The following is a 22542-nucleotide window of genomic DNA, read 5'->3' on the forward strand; positions in this document are numbered from 1 at the left end:
AGTAGCATGCTTCTGTCTGTATCCAAATATCAGTCCTTTCTCTGGAGGCAGATAGTATGCTCCATCATTACTCCTTTGGAATTGTCTCGGATCATTTTATTGCTGAGAATAGCTAAGTCATTCACAGTTCTTCATCAAACAATATGCTGCTACTGTGTACAACATTCTCCTGGTTCTGTTCACTTCATCATGCATCAGTTCATATAAGTCCGGGTTTTTCTGAAATCATCTTGCTTGTCATTTCTTATTGCATAACAATATTCCATTACAATCATATACTACAGCTTGTTCAGCCGTTCCCGAACTGATGGGCATGCCTTCGATTTCCAATTCTTAGCCACTACAAAAAGAGCAGCTATGAATTTTTTGGATGTCTTTTCCCTTTTTTTGAATGTCTTTGGGATATAGACCTAGAAGTGGCATTGCTGGATCAAAGGGTATGCACAGTTTGATAGATCTTTGGACATAGTTCCAAACTGCTCACCAGAATGACTGAATCAGTTCACAATTCCACCAACAAAGCATTAGTGTTCCAGTTTTCCCATACCCCCTCCAACATCTAACATTTTCCTTTTTTGTCATATTAGCCAATCTGATAAATGTGAGGAGGTACTTCAGAGTTGTTTTGATTTGCATTTCTCTAATCAATAATGATTTTGGAGCATTTTTTCATATGATTATAGATAGCTTTGATTTCTTTGTCTGAAAACTGCCCCTTCATATCCTTTGACCATTTATCAATTGGGGAATGACTTGTATTTTTATAAATTTGACTCAGTTCTCTATATAATAGAGGCCTTTATCAGAGATACTTGTTGCAAAAATGTTTCCCAGTTTTCTGCTTTCTTTATAATTTTGGTTGCATTGTTTGTGCAAGACCTTTTTAATTTTATATAATCAAAATTATCTGTTTTACATTTTGTAGTGTTCTCTATATCTTCTTTGGTCTTAAATTCTTCCCTTATCCACAAATCTGACAGAAAGACTATTCCATTCTCTCTTAATTTGCTCACCTTTATGTATAAATCATGTACTCATTTTGACCTTATCTTGGTATATAGTGTGAGATATTGATCTATACCTAGTTTCTACCATACTGTTTTCCAGTTTTCCCAGAAGTTTTTGTCAAATAATGAGTTTTTGTTCCAAAAGTGTAGATCTTTGGGTTTATCTTATACTAGATTACTGTGGCCATTTACTATAATGTAATTTGTACATAATCTATTGCACTGATCCACTACTCTATTTCTTAGCCAGTACCAGATTGTTTTGATAATTACTACTGTATTATATAGGTTGAGATCTTGTATGAGTATACCACCTACTTTTACATTTTTAATTGATTTCCCTTGATATACCTGAGCTTTTTTTCTTCCACATGAATTTTGTTATGATTTTTATAGCTCTTTAAAATAATTTTTTGATAGTTTGATTGGTATGGCACTGAATAAATAGATTAATTTGGGTGGAATTGTCATTTTTCACATTGGCCCAGCCTATCCATGAGCAATTAATATTTTTCCAACTGTTTAGATCTGACTTTACGCACATGAAAAGTATTTTATAGTTACGTACCTATAATTCCTGGGTTTATCTTGGCAGTTAGACTCCCAAGTATTTTATATTGTCTACAGTTACCTTAAATGGAATTTCTCTTTCTATCTCTTGCTGCTCAACTTTGTTGGTAATATATAGAAATGCTGATGATGATTTATGTAGGTTTATTTTGTATCCTAATAATTTCAGGTAGTTTTTTAGTTGATCCTCTATAATTTTCTAAGTATAACATCATATCATCAGCAAAGTGTGATAATTTTGTTTCTTCATTGCCTATTCTAATTCCTTTCATTTCTTTTTCTTTTCTTATTGCTATAGCTAACATTTCTAGCTCAATATTAAATAATACATGTGATAAAGGACATCCTTGCTTCACCTCTGATTGTATTGGGAAGGCTTCTAGCTTATCCCCATTATAGATAATGCTTGCTGATGGTTTTAGATAAATATTACTTATCATTTTATAGTAAGCTCCATTTATTCCTATGTACTCTAGTGTTTTTCATAGGAATGGGTGTTGTATTTTGTCAAAGGATTTTTCTGCATCTATTGAGATAACCATATGATATCTCTTGGTTTTGCTATTGATATGGTCAATTATGCTGATACTTTTCCTAATATTGAACCAGTCTTGCATTCCTGATATGAATCTTACCTGGTCATAGTATATGATCCTTGTGATATATTGTTGTAATCTCTTTACTAGTATTTTATTTAAAAAATTTGCATCAATATTCATTAGGGAAATTAGTCTATAATTTTTTCTCTGTTTTGGCTCTTCATTCTTTAGGTATCAGCACCATATTTGTGTCATGAAGGGAATTCAGTAGCACTTCTTCATCTATTTTTCCAAATAGTTTATATAATATTGGGATCAATTGTTCTTAAACATTTAGTAGACTTCACTTGTGAATCCATCTGGTTCTAGAGATTTTTGTCTTAGAAAGTTCATTGATGGCTTGTTCATTTTTCTAAAGTTGGGTTATTCCAGTATTTTATTTCTTCTTCTGTTATTCTGGGTAATTTATATTTTGTATATATTCATCCATTTCATTTAGATTGTCAAATTTATTGGCATATATTTGGGCAAAAATAGCTCCAAACAATTGCCTTAATTTCCTCTTCATTGGTGGTGAATTCACCCCTTTTATTTTTGATACTAGTAATTTGGTTTTCTTCTTTCTTTTTTTAAATCAAATTAACCAATGATTTATCTATTTTATTGGGTTTTTTTCATAAAACCGGCTTCTAATTTTGTTTATTAGTTCAATGATTTTCTTACTTTCAGTTTTATTAATCTTTCCATTTATTTTCAAGATTTCAACTTGTTTAATTGGGGGGTTTTAATTGGTTTCTAGGGGTTTTTTTTTGGTAGTTGCATGCTCAGTTCATTGATCTGCTTTGTCTCCATTTTATTGATGCAAACAACTAAAGATATGAAATTTTCCCTAAGTACCACTCTGGCTTCTTTCCACAGATTTTGGTATGTTATCTCATTGAGGTAATTTTCTTTAATGAAATTGCTTTGTTTTTTAAGCCACTAATTTTTGGGATTAGATTATTTAATTTCCAATTAACTTTTAATCTCTCTTTCCATTGTCCATTATTGAATGTAATTTTTATTGAATTATAATTTGAAAAGGATGCATTTACTATTCCTGTTTTTCTGCATTTGGTTGTGAGGTTCTTATGTCCCAATACATGGTCAATTTTTCTGTAGGTGCCATGTACTGATGAGAAAAGGGTATATTCTGTTCTCAAGCTCCACCTGGTAATTATTTGGGCCCCAGTGGCTCAGAATGAATGTAAATAGCAACTGTTTCTGTTTTGGCCAGAAACACTGAGAGTCTCCTCTCAGATTGATTTTTTTTGATTAGGTAAAAGAAGCCATTCTTTAGCTAATTTCTTACCCAGGCTTAACCACTGAATGGGCATTACATCAGTCAAACAGAGATCTGTTAAAGACCTTAGCTTTAAAAGGCCCAGGTCTCCCACTGCATCTGTGGCCATCTCCAGGCATCCTGATCTATATCTTGTCACTGGGCCCAGATGGCTCCACAGGAGAAAGTGAGGCTGGTGACCTTGCACAGCCCTCCCTCACTTAAATCCAATTCACCTGCAAGTCATTGCACTGCCATCCTGATGTCATGGTCCTCTTTGAGAACAAAGGACAAACGACAACAATAAAAATATGCCTTTCTATTCCCTTTCACTTTTCCCCAGAGATCTACCATTTCTAACTTTTCTAAAATTCTCTTCACCCCCTTAACTTTTTTCTTGTTTATTTTTTTTTTGTTAGATTTATCTTGTTCTAAGAGGGAAAGTTGAAGTCTCCCACCAGTATAGTTCTATTATCTATTTCCTCCTATAACTCATTCAACTTCCTCAGAAATCTAGATGCTATACTATTTGGTGCATGTGTTCAGTATTGATATGGCTTCATTGTCTATGGTAGCTTTCAGCAAGATATAGTTTCCTTCCTTACTACTTCTAATTATATCTATTTTTGCTTTTGGTTTGTCTGAGATCATGACTCCTACTTTCTTTGTTTCAGCTGAAGCACAACAGTTTCTGCTTCAGCCCCTTACCTTTACGTGTGTGTATGTATCTCTCTGCTTCAAATGTGTTTCTTATAAACAACATGTTGTAGGATTCTGGTTTTTAATCCATTCTGCTATCCACTTCCATTTTATGGGTAAGTTCATCCTATTCACATTTATAGTTATGATTACTAACTGTCTGTTTCCCTCCATGCTATTTTTCCCTTGTTTATCCTTCTCTCTGTCTCTCTTATTCCCCAGCTTTTCTCTTTTCACGAGTGCTTTACTTCTGATTACCACCATCTCCCAATCTTCCCTCCCTTTTATCAGTCCCTCCCCTCCTGCCTTCTATTATCCTCTTCTCTTTTAACTTCCTTACAGAGTAAGATAGATTTCTTTATCCAACTGGATGTGTAAGTTATTTCCTCTTTGAGCCAATTTTGATGAGAGCAAGGTTTAAACTTTGCCTGCCACCCCCCACCCCTATCTTCTTCTCCAATATAATAGCTTTTTCATGCCTCTTTTAGTGGGATAATTTACCCCCATTCAATCTATCTCCCTCCCTCTTCTTCCAGTGGAATTTTCTTTCTCACCCCTTTATTTTGTTTTTCAGAGTATCACCCCATCAAAGTCACCTTATATTGACACCCTCTGTCTATATATACTCCTTCTAATTGATCTCATAGTAATTAAGTTCTTAAGAGTTACAAATACTATCTTGCCACACAGAAATATAAACAGTTTAACCTTATTAAATTTCTTTGTTTTCTCTTTTTTGTTTCTTTTTTGCCTTTTTATGTTTCCCTTGATTCTGGCATTTGGGGGTCAAACTTTTTATTCAGCTCTGGTCTTTTAATTAGAAATGCTTGAAAGTCCTCTATTTCACTAAATGACCATTTCCCCCTGAAAGATTATATTTAATTTTGCTGGGTAGGTGATTCTTGGTTGTAATCCTAACTCCTTTGCCTTCCAATATATCATATTCTAAGTCTTCCAGTTCTTTAATGTGCAAGTTGCCAAATCCTGTGTAATCCTAACCATAGATCCACAATATTAGAATTGTTTCTTTTTGGCTGCTTTCAGTACTTTCTCCTTGATCTATGAGCTCTGGAATTTAGCTATGATGTTCCTGGGAATTTTCATTTTGGGATCTCTTTCAGGCAGTGATCTGTGGATTCTTTCAATTTCTATTTTGCCCCCTGGCTCTAATATAACAGGGCAGTTTTCTTTGCCCATTTCTTGAAAGATGTTGTCGAGGTTCTTTTTTTGATCATGGTTTTCAGGTGGTCCAATAATTCTTATATTACTTCTCCTGTACCTATTTTCTAGGTCAGTTGTTGTTTCCAATGAGAAATTGCACATTTTTGTCTATTTTTTAAAACTTTTTTGAATTTATTTTATTGTATCTTGATGTCTCATAGAGTCATTAGCTTCCACTTGCTCAATTCTAATTTTTAAGCAACTATTTTCTTCAGTAAGCTTTTGTACTCCCTTTTCCATTTTTGGCCAATTCTATTTTTTCAGAATGTTATTTTTCTTGGTAATTTTTTGTATATCTTTTCCCATGCTATTGACTCTTTTTTCATGATTCTCTTGCATTACTCTCATTTCTTTTCCCAATTTTTCTTCTACTTCTCTAATTTGTTTTTTAAACCCTTTTTAGCCTCTTCTAGGAATTCTTTTTGGGCCCAAGACCAAATTATATTTTTTCTTTGAGGCTTCACATGTAGTCATTTTGACACTACTGTCCTCTTCTAAGCTTATGCTTTGATCCTTCCTGTCATCATAGTAACTTTCTCTATTCAAGTTCTTTTTTGCTCATTTTTTTTTGTATTTTTTTTTTTAGTGATTTGGTGTTTTTATGTGAGAGTTAGGTTCTGGTCCTGCACCATCCTAAGTTTTTAGTTCTGGGGCTTAGGGTCTTCCTGCTGGCTTTCACTAGAGTTCAGGGCTTAGCTGCTTACTTTCACTGGAGAGTAGGCTACCCTTCTGGCTTGTAGTGGGGGGTGGAGCCCTTCTTTTGGCCTTCCCTGGGTGTGGGGTTTAGTTGCCATTCTACTCCAGGGGTGGAGACTTGCTGCTGGGTTGTGATGGAAACAGAGTCTCTCTTCTGGTTGGCCCCAGGTGTAGGGTTTCACAGCTGTTTAGCAATGGGGTCAAAGCCTGGCTGGTGGCTGGTTCTGGGGGTGGGGTCATTGGGGTGTGTCCTCTCTGAACAGATTGTTCACTTGCCTAGGGAGCTGCTGGTTTGTAGGAGGATGGGGCTTTGCTAGTAGATTGCCCCAGGTTTGGAGCCTTGCTACAAGCTCCCTGGTGTGAGACTGGCTGCTGCTGGTGCTCTTGGACCTTGCTCCCCTCCCACTCCGGTGAAATAGACCTTTCCTGCTGAGCTGGTGAGCTGTTTCTCTGCTCCTAGATCAATTCTGAGGTGGTTTTCTAGTTTTTTGGAGAGGAATTTGGGAGGGCTTTAAATGGTTCCTTCCTCATTCTGCTATCTTGTCACTAGAAGTCCCTTAGTGTAGTTTTAAGCTATTAAAACTTAAAACTATAGTAAGACCTTTGAGATGCTCTGAAAAGGTGAATACTTTCTTTGAAAGGAGTGTTGAGAAGTCCTGGACTTGGTAAGTACCAAATGCAATCATAAAACATTAAATTGGTTATATTTTTCTTCAATATTTTTTTCACTATTTTTTGGGTCTCCTTTAGCAAGCCATTGACTTGTTTTTCATGGTTTTCTTGCATCATTTTCATTTCTCTTCCCAATTTTTCCTCTACTTCTCTAATTTGCTTTTCCAAATCCTTTTTGAGCTCTTCCATGGCCTGAGACCAGTTCATGTTTTTCTTGGAGGCTTTTGGTGTAGCCTCTTTGGCTTTGTTGACTTCTTCAGGCTGTGTTTTGGTCTTCTTTGTCACCAAAAAAAGATTCCAAAGTCTGAGACTGAATCTGAGTGCATTTTTGCTGCCTGGCCATGTTCCCAGCCAACTTACTTCACCCTTGAATTTTTCGTCAGGGTATGACTGCTTGTAGAGCAAAGAGTACTTTGTTCCAAGCTTGAGGAGATGCATTGTTGATTTCAGAGCTATTTCTATACAGTCAGCACTGCCACACCAGCACTCCTCCTTCCTAAAGAACCACCAACCTGGACCTGACACAAATCTTAAGCAGGCTCTGCACTCCTGCTCTGATCTGCCACTTAATTCCTCCCACCACGTGGGCCTGGGGCCGGAAGTAACTGCAGCTGTAGTTCTGTAACTGCACCACCCCTGCTGCCCCTGGGGCAGTGGCCGAACCACGAACTTTGTCCCCCACAGCTTTTCCTACTAACCTTCTCTTTTGTCTTTGGTGTTTGTGGATTGAGAAGTCTGGTAACTGCCACAGCTCACTGATTCAGGGCACTAGGGCTCCCTGCTCCCTGTTCCTCCCAGCTCCCTGTCTGGTTGGTCCTGCTGCCACCCACGCTGAGCTCCACTCCCCTCCGCTCTGTGCACGATAGACCTCATCCAGAGACCACCCAGGCTGTCCTGGGCTGGATCCCTGCTTCCCTCTGCTATTTTGTGGGTTCTGCAGTTCTAGAATTTGTTCAGAGCCATTTTTTATAGGTTTTTGGAGGGATGTGGTGGGGAGCTCATGCAAGTCCCTGCTTTCCAGCTGCCATCTTGGCTTTGCCCCAAATTGGTTATATTTTTACAGATGGGAAATGATTGCTTATTAATATAGAAGCTATTTCCAAATAAGTCAAATCATCAACTCATTAGGGAAAAGAGTAAAATCAATAACAAACTAGGAGAAAGAATTAAAATGTTACTATATTGTGTGCAATTGAACTCCTCATTGCCAAAAGAATGAGAACAGATAAATGAACAGATATTGACATCAACTATTACTTTTTACTAAGACAGTTTAACCTAAAATAAACCAACAACTTTAACAAAGAAACTTAAAGAGGCCAAAAAACATCTCAATTGACCTCCTTTGCAAGGGGAAAATATTTAACATGTTAAATTCATTAAATTAAATATTAAATTAAATGTTAACATGTTAATACTTAGCATTAAATAAGCAATATTTATTTAACATATAAACTTGTTTATAAGATCTTACAAAGAAAGAAGGTAGAAGTTTATGAAAATCAGTTCATCAACAGGGAGAAGCAGCGTAGGGAAAAACAAGCTTACGGAAAATTTTGGGAAATACCCAACAAACTAAATCATTCCATGAACCCTTAAGGATGGTATTGAAAGGAGGATAATGAACATAAGAAAAATGGAAAAGATCTCTAAAATTGTTTGTAATAAACTGTTGTCTCCATCATTTATAGTGTACCTGAAAATGTCATTTAGTGTATATGACATTAGACTTGGAGTCAAAAAGACCTGGGTTCAAATCTGTCCTCAGACACTTACTATCTGCGTGACCCTAGAAAAGTCACTTAACCACTATATACCTTATTTTCTTTAGGCAAAATGAGGAGATTGGACTTGATGATCTCTAAGATTCCTTCCAGCTCTAAATATGTGATCTTATCCTATGATGCACCATATCTGGACTCAGCCTAAGGTCCAGCATTAGAAAAATATCCTTCTGAATATTTCTCACACATGATATTCCATCTCCTATCTCCATGTCTTTTCACAAGCTGTCTCCCATGCTTGAAATACATTTTATCCTCACATTCATCTCTTAGAATCCCTTCCTTTCTTCAACACTCAATTCGAATGCCATTTCCTGCATGATGTCTGTCCTGAGCCATCATTGTTGTCTTCCCATATTATGCCACATTTTCTTTGTAAATTTTTTTATTTACATACTTGAGTATATGACACTTTCTCCAAGAAAATGTACTTTCTCTGAGGATAGAGACTCTGTCAATATTGCAATAATCTGCACATGTATTTGGGACATCTTTGTGAAAGTATGAAATGGAAATGGGAAGACTTTTGCAAACAATATTCTAAACAAAATATCTTCATAATTAATTGACTGATAAGGTAGAAGATTCAAGATCTCACTGTGCTTATTTTTTGTTAACTATGCTGAAAAGCATTTACTTTGTTAAAGCAAATACTATCTAGAAGATTTTTCTCCAACAAGCAGCTAGATGGCATAGTAGATGAAACACCAGGCCTGAAATCATAAAGATCTGAGTTCAAATTGAGCCTCAAACACTTACTAGCTGTGTGACCCTGGGCAAGACACTTAACCTCTGTTTGCTTCAGTTTCTTCATGTGCAAATGGGGATAATAATAGCGCCCCAGATAATAAATAATAGAACATTGATCAACCATTTTATGGAGCATTTAACAGAGGATATGGACAAGTAACACAGGATTAAAAGGAATAATTTTTTTTATCTAAGCCATTTATAAAAAACCAACCAATCAACAAGCATTTATTAAGTGCTCTCTATGTGTCAAGCACTGGGGATACAAATACAAAAGTGAAGAATATGACATCCTCACAGTTAAGTAAGTACATGGTAGAGAGAGCACCAATAGGAGAAATCAGGAAAGGCCTCTTGATGGAGATGGCACCTGAACTGAGAATGATGAAGGGAGCTAGGGTTTCCAGGCGCAAGGAGAGAAAAGAGTATAGACTGTTCAAACACAGAAAGGTTGGGGATGGGATGTCTTATATGGGGAACCACAAGAAGGAATATAGAGTATATGAGAAGGAATAATATATAATTAGCCTGGAAAAATAGGCTGGATCCAGATCATGTAGAACATTAAATGACAAAAAGAGGAGTTTATATTTCATCAAAAAGGCAGTAGAGGGCCCCTGAAGCTTCCTAAGCAGGAGAGTGACATAGTTTTGTGCTTTTACAATATCATTTTGGGAATTATATGGCGAAAGGATTGGAAGTGATGGGGTGCTTGGGTGCTTGTGCTTGGACCCTAATTCTAACGTCACATTTCTCCTTAGCCTCTGCTTGGGTGCTTGTGCCTGGACCCCAATTCCAAAACCACATCCATTTCTAAAATCACATCTCTCCCTAGCCTCAAAACACTATCCCTAGCAATTTCTCCCCAGTTCAAGGGAAGCATGCCTTAGCAAAACACTTAGCTCTCCTCCTGATACTATGGCCAGCTGTACCTATAGAATTTATTGGTCCAACTCCCTGTGTATATGCTGAACTGGCCATGTACTAGGTCATAAAGATACTCACTAATCAGTGGCCTATCATGTGCATGCTAGACCCAGACATATGTATACTCCCTTACATTCATCTTATCTAAGAAGACATTTGATGGAAGCAACCTGGATCTTTCCAGTCAACCCTGACCGTTAGTTGACTCAGTGCAATTTCACAGTCAAAACCACACTTCCAGGTGCCACCCCCGGGCTATTTCCTGGTGAACTCTGGGTAAGATACCTGTGAAAAAGTGCATGTTTTTTTAAGAACTGACCATCCCTTAACCATTCCCTAATCCCACCCCAAAACACCTAATTGACATGTTTCACCCCAAAAGCTCCTATAAAACTTTTCCTGCACCTCTGTAAGGTTGCAGGTTCCCTAAGAACTCTTGCCTGCTGTAAAGCATAATAAATCTTTTCCACCTTGGTTAAAGAATGCTTGAAATCATGAATTCGTTCCAGATGGCCCTGATCCTCTCCAGTACTCGGGTCCTTGAGAGGTACTCCCCCTCAACGACCCCATCTGGGAAATCCAGTCTTGGGGTTCCTGGACCTCATATCCTTCCACCCTCAACAGAAGAATGGTTGTTGGAGTGGAGATAAAGGGATGGATAGTAGAGATATTAAAGGAGATTAACAAGACTTGGCAATTAATTGGATATGAGAGAGGAGTGAGAGTGATGAATTGACAAGGACAATGAGGTTGTAAGTTGGGAGGACAGTGGTATGCTCAACAGCAATATAGAAGGTGCAAATAGATGTGAATCTAAGAGGAAAGATAATAAGTTCTCCTTTATATATGTGGAATTTGAGATGCCTATGGGACATCCAGGTAGAGATGTACAGCAGACAGTTATGGAATCAGGACTGGAGCTTAGGAAAGATACTAATGCTGGATCTCTAGATGCTGAATTTCATGAATGGGAAACTCAAAACAGTGAATTCAAATGTCAGCCCACTGCACAGCCCATCTTTAGGGGCTTTCTTCACTCTGGCTCAAATCCCAGTGGGACAACTACCTATTTTATTTGCTTAAGATCAGTTTCCAAAATGTTTCTCATTCAAAGCCTCTTCCTTCTCCCTATCTTTTCAACCTCCAAATCCTCCTCACAGGTCCTACTATATCAAAATGATCCTCAACATTTTTCACTTTACTCACTGGCCATTTTCTTGTCAGCTGCTTTGCTGTATACCCTGCTTTCTCCCATTCCCTTTCCCACTCTGGAACCATAAATCAAATTAATACTGCCATTGTTACTGGAAAGGGTATGTCAATCTATTCTCTCTTGGCTCCACTCATCATCCAAGTGACTTTCCAACCAAAAATATCCCTCCCTAGACACCACTCCCCAAAATGTGATCTCTCTACCTATTAGAATGTAAACTCCTTAAGGCAGAGATTGTCTTTACTTTTGTGTCTGTATTCCCAGTGCTTGGCACAGCACTTAGCACCTAATAAGTGTTGAATAAGTGTTTCTTTTATTCATTCTCTTCCTCCACTTCATTCTCTTTTTTCTTTTCCTCTTGACTATCTTCCTTCTCCTCTGGTTGCTCCCCCATTTTCTCTCTTCTCACCTTTTTATAAACTCATAACTGGTCCAAGTTGCCCAGAGGAATACAAATAATGGGGAAAATATTTAAAGGAAGAGTAAAAAGAAGAGGCTATGCTAAAAGACACCAAGACATTTTTCTTTCATGAAATAGTCTGTCTTCTAATTAATGATGGGGAGGAAGAAGGAGGGAGAAGAAGAAGAAGAAGAAGAAGAAGAAGAAGAAGAAGAAGAAGAAGAAGAAGAAGAAGAAGAAGAAGAAGAAGAAGAAGAAGAAGAAGAAGAAGAAGAAGAAGAAGAAGAAGAAGAAGAAGGAAGAAGGAAGAAGGAGAAAGAAGAAGAAGAAGATGATGAGGATGATGATGATGATGATGATGATAATGATGATGACAATGATGACAAAGAGGAAAGTGGTGGAGGAAGGAGGAAAAAAGGAAGAAGGCAACAATTGAGTTAAAAGGTGCTTTAAGGTTTTCAAAGTATTTTATACTTGTTATATCGTGTAAGCCTCACAACAACCCTGTGGAGGAACTCCTTACTTCCCTACTAGGAGAATCAGATCCAGAATACTCAGTACCTTCTATAATCATGAAAGCGATAACACTCTGAGACAGAAAATGCTGTTTAATAAAATTCAAAAAAAATACAGACTATTAGATCTAGAAAAACTCAGAAGTAATTTAATCCATCCCTTTCATTTTACAGATCAAGAAATTAAGGCCTAGAATAGTTTGCGAACCAGAATAGGACAGTGATTTAAGAGATGTTATTCCTAAAGAGAATCCAAAGTGAGATTCAAGATGTGGAAAGAACATGAGTTATTGCTCTAGTGAGTATAATACTGAGAAGAATTCAGATAGAAAATGAAAGGTGTTTGAGTTGGTTATGCAGCAGTTAAGTGGAAAAAGTAAATGAGGTAATGGGGGACAGAAACTGGCCAAACTTCAGTAGGAAATATGGAGACAGCATGAACAAGTGGCCCACGTCACTGCTTTCAGAGGAAGCTGAGCAACAAAACTCAGGCTTTTGGGATGCTTTTGGGTTACTCTTCAGGGATCCTGGGTTACTGCCTAGCCAGTATCCAGAGCACAAGCCAACAGAAGGACCAATTTGGAAGATGAAGAAAGAAAGGCTCTACTACTGTTAGTCCCCCATTTCAGTTTGTTCACTAGATGTTAGGCTTGCCTCTTGGGTGTTTTACTCTGCTACCTGTCAGTCTAAATTGAAGTACTTACTATCTACTTTTTTGATGATGGTAATGATGGTAATGATGGCGTATTGTTCTAGCACCTGTCACTTTGGCATCCCTACACAGGATAGCGAGCAAGGACATTACCTGGCAAGAAAAACTAACAGTCTCCCAATTACCCAATTACTATTCCTCTCCAAGTTTTTTCTTCTATTTTTTTCTCTTTCAACTCTGTTGTTTGATACAGCACTCCTTCAGTGATTGAACATCATTATGATGCAGCAAGGTAAGTGTTGTTTGATTCAGCTAAATGTACCATTACTAAAGCATCTCCCATTTTCAGCTAGTTCCTGTTTCTTAGTTGTTTTTTCCTGCTACTTGCTACTGTGAGAGTACAGATTACACCAGGAAAGAACTGAAAGTGCTTGCCCCAACTACCTTGAATTTAAATGTTTTAAATTTATTTTGTATTTATTCTGCAAAAATATATATATTATTTATGTGTATATACATATATGTACATTTTTATCTCTTCCAGTTTGTTTACTTCTAGAAAGCAAAAACTGTTTCTTTTGTTAATCTTTATATCCCACAGCATCTAACACAGTGTCTGGTACATAGCAGGTATTTTATTAAGTACAATGGATCTTCAGCATCCATGCATTTAACTTTCTTGCATGATTTTATTAGTAACCTCATTTTCACTTTACAATGGCAACCACGCACATTCACAGCCATGTGCAGTAGAGACAGAGCATCAGAGGTGGTATCAAGACCTTATTAGTATGTCATCATCTTCCAAGATCAGCAACTAAAGCCCCAGCAACCTCTCCCTTGGTTTTCAGGGAAAGCATCAAAGGCATGGGGAACAGCCAAAGAAAATGCCCTAAAGATAGAGTGTCCCATTCCTGAAATAGCCAGGAGGCCAATGTCACTGGATCAAAGAATACATAGTAGGGAATAAGGTATAATAAGATTGGAAAGGTAGGAGAGCACTAGGTTACAAAAGCCTTCTAATGCCCAACAAAGCATTTTGTATTTGATCCTGGGGACAAGAGATAGAAAGTCACTGGAATGTATTGAGTGTGAGAGGGAATAGGGTATGACATAATCAGACCTGCACTTTAGGAAAATCACTTTATTGGCTGAATGGAGGGTAGATTGGAGTGGGAAGAGACTTGAGGCAGGCAGACCCAGAAGCAGGTTATTACAGTAATCTAGGTGTGAGGTGATGAAGGCCTGCACCAGAGTGGTGGCAGTATCAGAGGAGAGAAGGGGACATATTCAAGAGATATTGCTGTGATGTATAAAAGTTCAAGAGACATAATTTCTGAGTACTTAATCATTTTCTTAATCATGCTAGCAATAATTAATAAAAGGGATCAGTGACACCCTTGAATGACAAAGACCCCTCATTGAATCCAATCAATGCTTATATGCCCTTAAAAGAATGGGTGTTCCTGAGAATGGCAATCAACTCTGACTGGTTAACAAGTAACAAAAGAGAATGAATATTATGATGGGAGGTAGGCCTATTCTAATGAGGGTCTGGGGTACATGACTGATTGATCACTCAGTCTTGGTCAAAGAGACTTACCTATATTCATATACTCCATCTGACAAGGGAGAATCTACATGTTCCCAAGAGGCAAGCTTAACATCTAGTGAACAAACTGAAATGGGGGACTAAACCTACAGTTTAGAGGACATGATCTGGAAGATGGAGGAGAGGACTTTTTGCCAATCTGAACCTGCTCCAAAATTCATTCCTGCATTTGAGTTTAGATGAAAAGATGAAAACTCATTTAAGTGTTCTATTCTCCCCATTCAAAATAGCCCATTTTAAGTCTTCTAAAATGGAACTATTGGGTAATTTCTGCCAAGTTTTTTTTAATTTATTCACATTGTGCTAAAGACAGGGATGGTAAAAAGGGCATCATACCCTCTTCTCCACATGCTAGCTAAATGCTTTCATGTGTAACACTGGCTCCTTTTTGAGCATGCCCAGTTTGACTGTTAGGGAGCCTGCCTTGACCCCTACCATGTAGGTGAGAGTAACCTCCATTGATTGACTGCCTGCATCTTTAAAACTGGTGAGACAGAACCATTCACTCTCTTTTCCACCCCTTTTTCAGCTGTATTTTTTTTCTGTGACTCTTATCTGCTATACTCTGTGTAGACAACATGAGGGGGCCATCTCCAGGTATCCTGATTTATATCTGCCCACTGGATCCAGATGGCTCTGGAGGAGAAAGTGAAGCTGGTGACTTTGTGCAGCTCTCCCTCACTTAAATCCAATTCACTTGCAAGTTATGATATCACCTTCTGATATCGTGGTCCTCTTTGAGAACAAAGGACATTAAAAAAAAAAACCCAGACACCATGAACTGAACTGAACCGAATAGATGAGAAGTGAAGGAAAATCCTTCCTCTGCTCTTCCTCTTTTACCCCAGCTTCAAGAAATGGGCTTGAGGGTATTTGCCCTGGATTTCAAGCCCAGAGCAATGCCTACAGACTGAGGAGTTTGAGCAGGAGGACCTTGGAGTTAGGACTGCAGGCAGGGGTCATTCAGCCAACCAGTGTGGGATAGAAGGAAGCCCCAAGAAGCCAGAGTGCCTGGGATTAGAGCCTGAGAAGGCTTCAGGGCTTGGAACTGGGACAGTGCTCTATGGGAAGTGAGCTAAGCTATGAACTGAATCCCCTTCTTCCCAGAGACTAAGGTATAGGGGGATGGAAGGTGGGCAAGGGGGATTATGTCTCTCACATGTTGTAGCAATAAGTTTGGATATTAGATATTTGTGATTATATCATCTGAAGTAAATATTTCTGTGTAAAAGTGTGAGTTACACATGTATAAAAACAAAAGGTTTCTAGCTCCAGCATTCAACTGTGGCATTTAAAAAGCTCAAGAGACATAGTTTCTGGGTAATTTACTCATTTTTATTAATAAGGCCAGCATGTCTATAATAAAAGACTGGTCATTTGGTAATCTTTCTTAGACCAAAGACCCCTCGTGGTGGTAGACTCAGAGTTAGTATGCCCTTGGAAGAGCAGGTATTCCTCAGAGTGGCAATCAATTATGATTAGTTAACAATTAATGAGAAAATTAATATTACAATGAGAGAGTGTGTTATATTACAATGAAGGTCTTGGACTATGTGACTTCTTGGTCAAAGAGAATTATCAATTTCTATATCACCAGTCTGACAAAAAAGAGAATCAACATTTTCCCAGACCTGTCTGGGTAAAAACAAAGAGCAGGAATTCTCTCATTAGTCTAAACTTAGAATTTCTTTTACTGTCTTTAATTAGATAATTGATTAGATATATTAGATTTCCCACACTGGTTGATTTCTAGATGAAGCAGTAGGAAAGGGAAAAAACCATGGTCTCAATACAATAGTTATTAATACATGAGAGAAATAATCATTTCTTACACAACCAATGAATCAATAAACAATTATTAAGGTTTTCCAATGTGCCAGGCATCTATAACTTGATGTTATCTTAGATGCTGCAGAATTCATTTCCCTTCTCCTCTTATAAAATTTAAATCTTGAGCACGTATTATCATGGTATCTATGACTTTTTGTACCAGCTTATAATTCTATCTTTACAGCAATTTCAACAGAACAATAGAACTTCAAAGTTGAAAAGAACATAGGTGGCCATCCAGTACAACACATACCTGGACAAGAATACGCTTAAAATATTTGCTTATTGACTCCCCCATTAGACAGTGAGGTGTTTGAGAGGTGATTGTCTTTTGCCTTTCTTTGTATCCCTAGTGTTTAGCCAACCACAAAGGGAGTGCTTAATCATGTTTATTGACTGACTGACTGACTGACTAAAACAAATCCACCAAGTAGTCAATAGACCTTGCTGGGAGACCTCCAATGAGGAATCACCTGCTACTTCCCAAGGCAGTTTCTTCCACTTTGAGATGACTCTAATTATTAGCAAGTTTTTGCAGACAAAAAGTCTAAAATTTCCCTCCTTGGAATCTCCTTCATTGCCACAAGTTCTGCCCTATGGGGACATTCATAACAAATCTAATCTTCTTCCAAAAGGCAGCTACTTTTTCCAATACTTGAAGACAACTATCATGTCAGTCCTGATGGGGTACAGAATCTAGGAACTCCTTTGAACTCTCCTTGAATCTTTTCTCTTGATCTGGCATTCACCTGAGGACAGTTATCACTATGCCCAAATCTCTGTTACTCTTAACCTAGCCTAGCCCTCCATTGTCTGTCATCTCCAGGTAGCCTTCAGCTATTTCCCATCCTTAATCCTATTCCTGGAGTCTGGCCTCTAGTCACCCCAGTCCCATCAAGATCCTCCTTAGGCTCCTCCTCAAGATCCTCCCTGGACCCCTCCTCCCATCACCCCAGACTACTTGGCCATCCCAAGATCCCTCCCACAGTCTTTCTGCATATAAGATCCATCTTATATGAAGGTGCTCAGATTCTATCTAGCCTGCTTACAAAGGCTCAAGGTTAAATCTGGCCTGCTGGCATTAGTGATATATATGCTCAGGCTCCTTAAGAGTTTACCCAATATGGCAAATCTTTAATAAACTTTGTTTTTCTTTGGTTGAAATAAGGCTTGGGTCAAATTCGTTCTGGCAGAACATGGCATGTCAGTATTTTTGGGTCTTGACTAAAACCCTCAACCTCAACAAGTCCCCCAGTCAACAAGTATTTATTAAGTCTTTACTATGGATAAAGGGCCAGTTCTGGAGTAAGAAAGACCTAAGTGGAAAATGATAAATGTTGTTGAAGATGGGGGGAAATCCTAATACATCATTGGTGGAGTTGTGAACTGATCCAACCATTCTGGAGAGCAATTTGGAACTATGCCCAAAGGGCTATAAACCTGTACATACCCTTCAATCTAAAAATACCTCTACTAGATCTATATCCCAAAGAGATCACAAAAAAGGGAAAAGGACCCACATGTACAAAAATATTTATAGCAGCTCTTTTTGTGATGGCCAAGAATCGGAAATTGAGGGGATGTCCATCAGTTGGGGAATGGATGAACAAGTTGTGGTATATGAATGTAATGGTGAGCAGACAGATTTTAGAAAAACCTGAAAAGACTTGTATGAACTGATGCTGAGTGAAATGAGCAGAACCAAGAGAACACTGTACACAGTAACAGCAACTTTGTACGATGATTGACTTTGTTAGACTTAGCTGTTCTCAGCAGCACAATGATCGAAGACTTTCAAAGACTCATGATGGAAAATGCTATCCACATCCAGAGAAAGAACTATGGAATCTGAGTGCAGATCAAAGCATACTATTTTCTCTTTTTTGTTGTTTTTTGTTCTTTCTTTCTCGTGACTTTTCCCTTTTGTTCTGATTCTTTCACATGACTAATCTGGAAATATGTTCAATATCATTGTACATGTATAGCCTATATCAGATTGCATACTGTCTTGGGGAGGGGGGAGGAGAGAGAAGGGGGAAATTTAGAACTCAAAATCTTATAAAAGTGAATGTTGAAAATAAAAATAAATTCATTTTTTAAAAAGAAAGACCTGAGTTCAAATCCAGCCTCAGATACTTACTAGCTGTGTGATTCTGGGCAAGTCACTTAACCATGTTTGCCTCAGTTTCCTCATTTATAAAATGAGCTGGAGAAGGAAATGGCAAAACGCTCCAGTATCTTTGCCAAGAAAATGCCAAATAGGGTCATGAAGAGTCAGACGTGACTGAAAAACAACTGAATAGGCTAAGCACTATGCTAAGAGTTGAGAATACAAAGAAAGGCAAAAACAGTCCCCGCCCTCAAGGAGTGTACATTTTAAAGGGGTGGGGTGAGGGGGTTACATATAAACAACTAGATACATACATAGACATATACTGGATGTGTATGGAAGGTAATCTCAGCAGGAAAAGCTCTAGAAGCTAGAGTAGGAGTAAAGAGAAGACAGAGCTTTGAGGGATGCATGTGGTCAGTGACTCCTTACATTCCTCACTAAATTCCTCCTGCTTCAGTTTCTTCTCATTCTGTCTTCAGCGAAGATGAATACCCTCCCCTCACGGAGTAAACTAAACTTTTCCTACCTTCTTATACTTTACTGCCCTCTATACACTCTATCTAGCCAAACTGGTTTATCACACCAAACCCTTCCATCCTCAATTTCCCATCTTATGCCTTTGCATTAACTGTTCCCTGTGCTTGAAATTCTCCCTTCTCCTATCTGCCTCCAGGATTCCCTGGCATCCTTTAAGGATCAGGTTTAGGCCTGCTTTTTGCAGGAGGTCTTTCCAACTATTCCCCTTCTGAAATCATCTTCCAATACTCTGTATATATATCTAGTTAGTTAGCACTAAATAAACTCTTGTTGACTGACTGACTGACTTTTGCCTTCGTTCGAGGCTATTTTCTCCTGTTTTCTGCAGTTTGGAGACAAAAAGTTTCAGCCAACACCTTCATCCACAGCTGTTCCTCTGTCTTTATTTCTTGGTCTTCCTTTATCCAGAATTATCATGAATCTACAAGCTAGAAAGGATCACAGTGGTCATCTAGATCAACTCCCTCTCTCTCATTTTCACGGGTGAAACTGAGTCCCAGTGAAATTTAGTGATTTCCTCTTGTTCACATATTCAGACTCAGGGGAGTCAGGATCAGAACCCAAGTCTTTCAACTGCAGGGCCACTTATCTTTCCACCATACCAAATGTCTGAAGGCAGCTCCCTAAGCAATTTACTAAAGCTTTAGTGGAGTGCTGATATTCATTAGTAGATGAAATCATAGATCCTTAAATTCTTTATTTACTTATTTCACTTTTATCTGGGCTTCTGTGAGGCCCATCACTTACTCCTTTGTTCAGAAAGTCATTCATTTGGTAGTTTTCAAACTAGTCTGGGGACCCAGGTCAAAACTATTTTCATAATAACACTAAAACATTTTAATTTCTAATATTTTAAATATTGTTGGATATAACACATAAACAAAAGTACTTGGAGGAGTCCTCAATAGCTCCTGAGAGGATAAAGGAGTCCTGAAATGAAAAAATTTGAGAACCGCCAAGCTAGCATAATTTCATATTTTCATTTGTCAGTACAAGTCCTTGAAAATAAGGGTAATTTCAAATTTTTTTGTATCTGTATCCCTCAGAACCTTACACAATGCTTGCCTGGCACAAAGGATACGCTTATTAAATGTTTGTTGCTTTCTTAATTGCTTGACAAGCTATTTCAGATGGTTGGGAGAGTCTGAATGAGTATCAGTCTTATGTTCTCTAGTGTCGTTCTAGCCTCTCTAATTGAAACCCTTTTTTCTTTCATCCCTTAGGCTCAGGTGCTCTGGCAGGTTATTACTATGGCTAGTGGGGCATCTCACTCATCATCATCCCTAAAGAGGGTAACTAGAGCCCCAACTAACCTCCACCTCTGCCTTTTTGGTCTGGTCTAGGGTATGTAACTAGTTCTCATCCGCCACCTGGTGGTCACCAAAGTCATTGCTGCCAGAGAGTCTGGGGAGCATGGTTATGAACATGCCTGTTAAAGGAGCCCAGCATCCTTAGAATGAAAAAGTGTTCCATGATAGCAGCAGCACTCCCTTGATTTCATATTGCAGATTTTGGATCTCAGAACGTTAACGAACAAACTAGCCACATCTCTATAAAGTAGGTCACAGAAGGGGAAGTTTTCTTTAAGGAAAACTGGGAAAAGTATTTAATGACTATAGAAGTTCTCGTCCTTTAACTCTCCAAAGATCACATTTGTCAAGACATACAATCTCCCACCTGCCTACATCAATATACTGGATAGACTGAATAACTCTATCAGTATTAATAAAGAATTTGGACTTTAGAAATTGAATGGTTTTTCCCTCTTCCTCGCCACCATCCCCAAATCCACTCAACTCCATATTCTTTCCTGAACAGGGAATCTTTTCTAAATCTCTACATTCTCTTTGTTGGGGGGGGGGGGGGGGGGAAGAAAACACGTTCCACAGACCAGCTAAAAAATATTGCATTTTTTGGTCTTATATGAGCCTTTTATGTAGTATTCTTGGCATGAAGAACAGCCCAAAGTTTTAAAGAAAGAGAACCACGATATAAGGTTAAAGCTCTGGTTTTAGTCCTGGCTTCAGTGCAAATTTGCTGTGTAACTTCTGGGTAATCCCTTAGCTTCTCTCTAAGTTTCAGTTTCCTCATTGGTAAAAATAAGGGCTTGAGCTAAATGAGCCCATTGGTCCCTATCATCTTTAAAAAGCCAGATACCATCTATTAGTTCTAGCAAGCTCCAACTGCAAGATTTTCCTGACCCAAGCTAAACATTCCATACACAGTGGGAACCAGTTTTGCTACAAACAGAAGTATAATCACTATTGAACCGGATTTTCCTTCAAGAGGCATACTCAGCAAGCATAAGATATGTCTTTACAGTAAGTACTATCAACCCACAGGTACCTAACCACAAGTGGCAATAATTCTGATCCTACCAATATGTTTGAGGATTTAGGGAGAAAAATATTCAAGAGGCAATTTGACATAATCAATAAAGTACTAGTGTTAGAGTCAGGAAGATCTACATTGAAATTCTTTCTTTGAAGTTTATTTGTCGTGTGACCCTAAGCAAGTCACACAACCTGTCTGAGCCTGCACCTCCTCATCTATAAAAGGGGATAATAATAGCCCCTACCTTACAAGGTTTTTTGAGAGGATCATATGATATAATGAATGCCAAGCACTGCAAGCTGTGTTAATGTGAGCTGCTCTTTTTAAGAAAGAGGTTCTCTGTGTACATTTTTACGACTATGTCACGTGAGTCATGTTTAGGTGCTTCCTTTGAGTTGGGTCTCTGTATTCTCATAAGAGTTCTCATATGTTTCACTCTTATTCTAGAATATTCTTAGAAACTGGCCTTAATTGTAAGAGCCATGTGGTATCTCCTTCTGTTTAGAGAGATGTTTTCCCCGGATATCCTGATAGTGAAAAGCTACTTTCTTGAATGTAAAATTATTTCCTCTCTGAATATGCTCCCTGATCTTTTCTATTGGATCTCACTCAAAGATTTGTCTATGAAACCCATATTGCAAGACTGATTAAAGAAATGTTTTAATTTTCCCTTAATAGGTCAGACAGACTGGTATTGAATGGATTTTCTCACCTTCAGGGGTTGAGCCTACTGCTGCTTCTATCTGGTAGGTAGCAAAGGACTGAGATGATTTTAAAACTCTGGGCTCTCAAGCAGACACATAATAAATATTCTAATTAGTGATTAGCCTGGCAGATAGGGAAATGAGAATCTCCTAGTTATTCCTCACTCCACTCTCAACCTTCTCAGTGAGTCATAGGTAAGTCACTTCCCTCTGTACAAGCATACCCCAGCTGACATCATTAATTAGTTCCGTGAAAACAAAACATTAGGCAAAACAACATTACAGGGGGCACTCATTCCCACAGGAATAGTGTTACAAATGGGCAACTGGCTTAACAACATTACAGCAAGGTTTTTATAAAGATATATTTGGTTATAATGCACAATCGACATTATTACAAAAATGATATTGATCAAGGCAGTATCACATAGACTTATGTCTGTTCC

The sequence above is a fragment of the Trichosurus vulpecula genome, chromosome 7, assembly GCF_011100635.1.
Source record: "Trichosurus vulpecula isolate mTriVul1 chromosome 7, mTriVul1.pri, whole genome shotgun sequence".
NCBI classification, from domain to species: Eukaryota; Metazoa; Chordata; class Mammalia; order Diprotodontia; family Phalangeridae; genus Trichosurus; species Trichosurus vulpecula.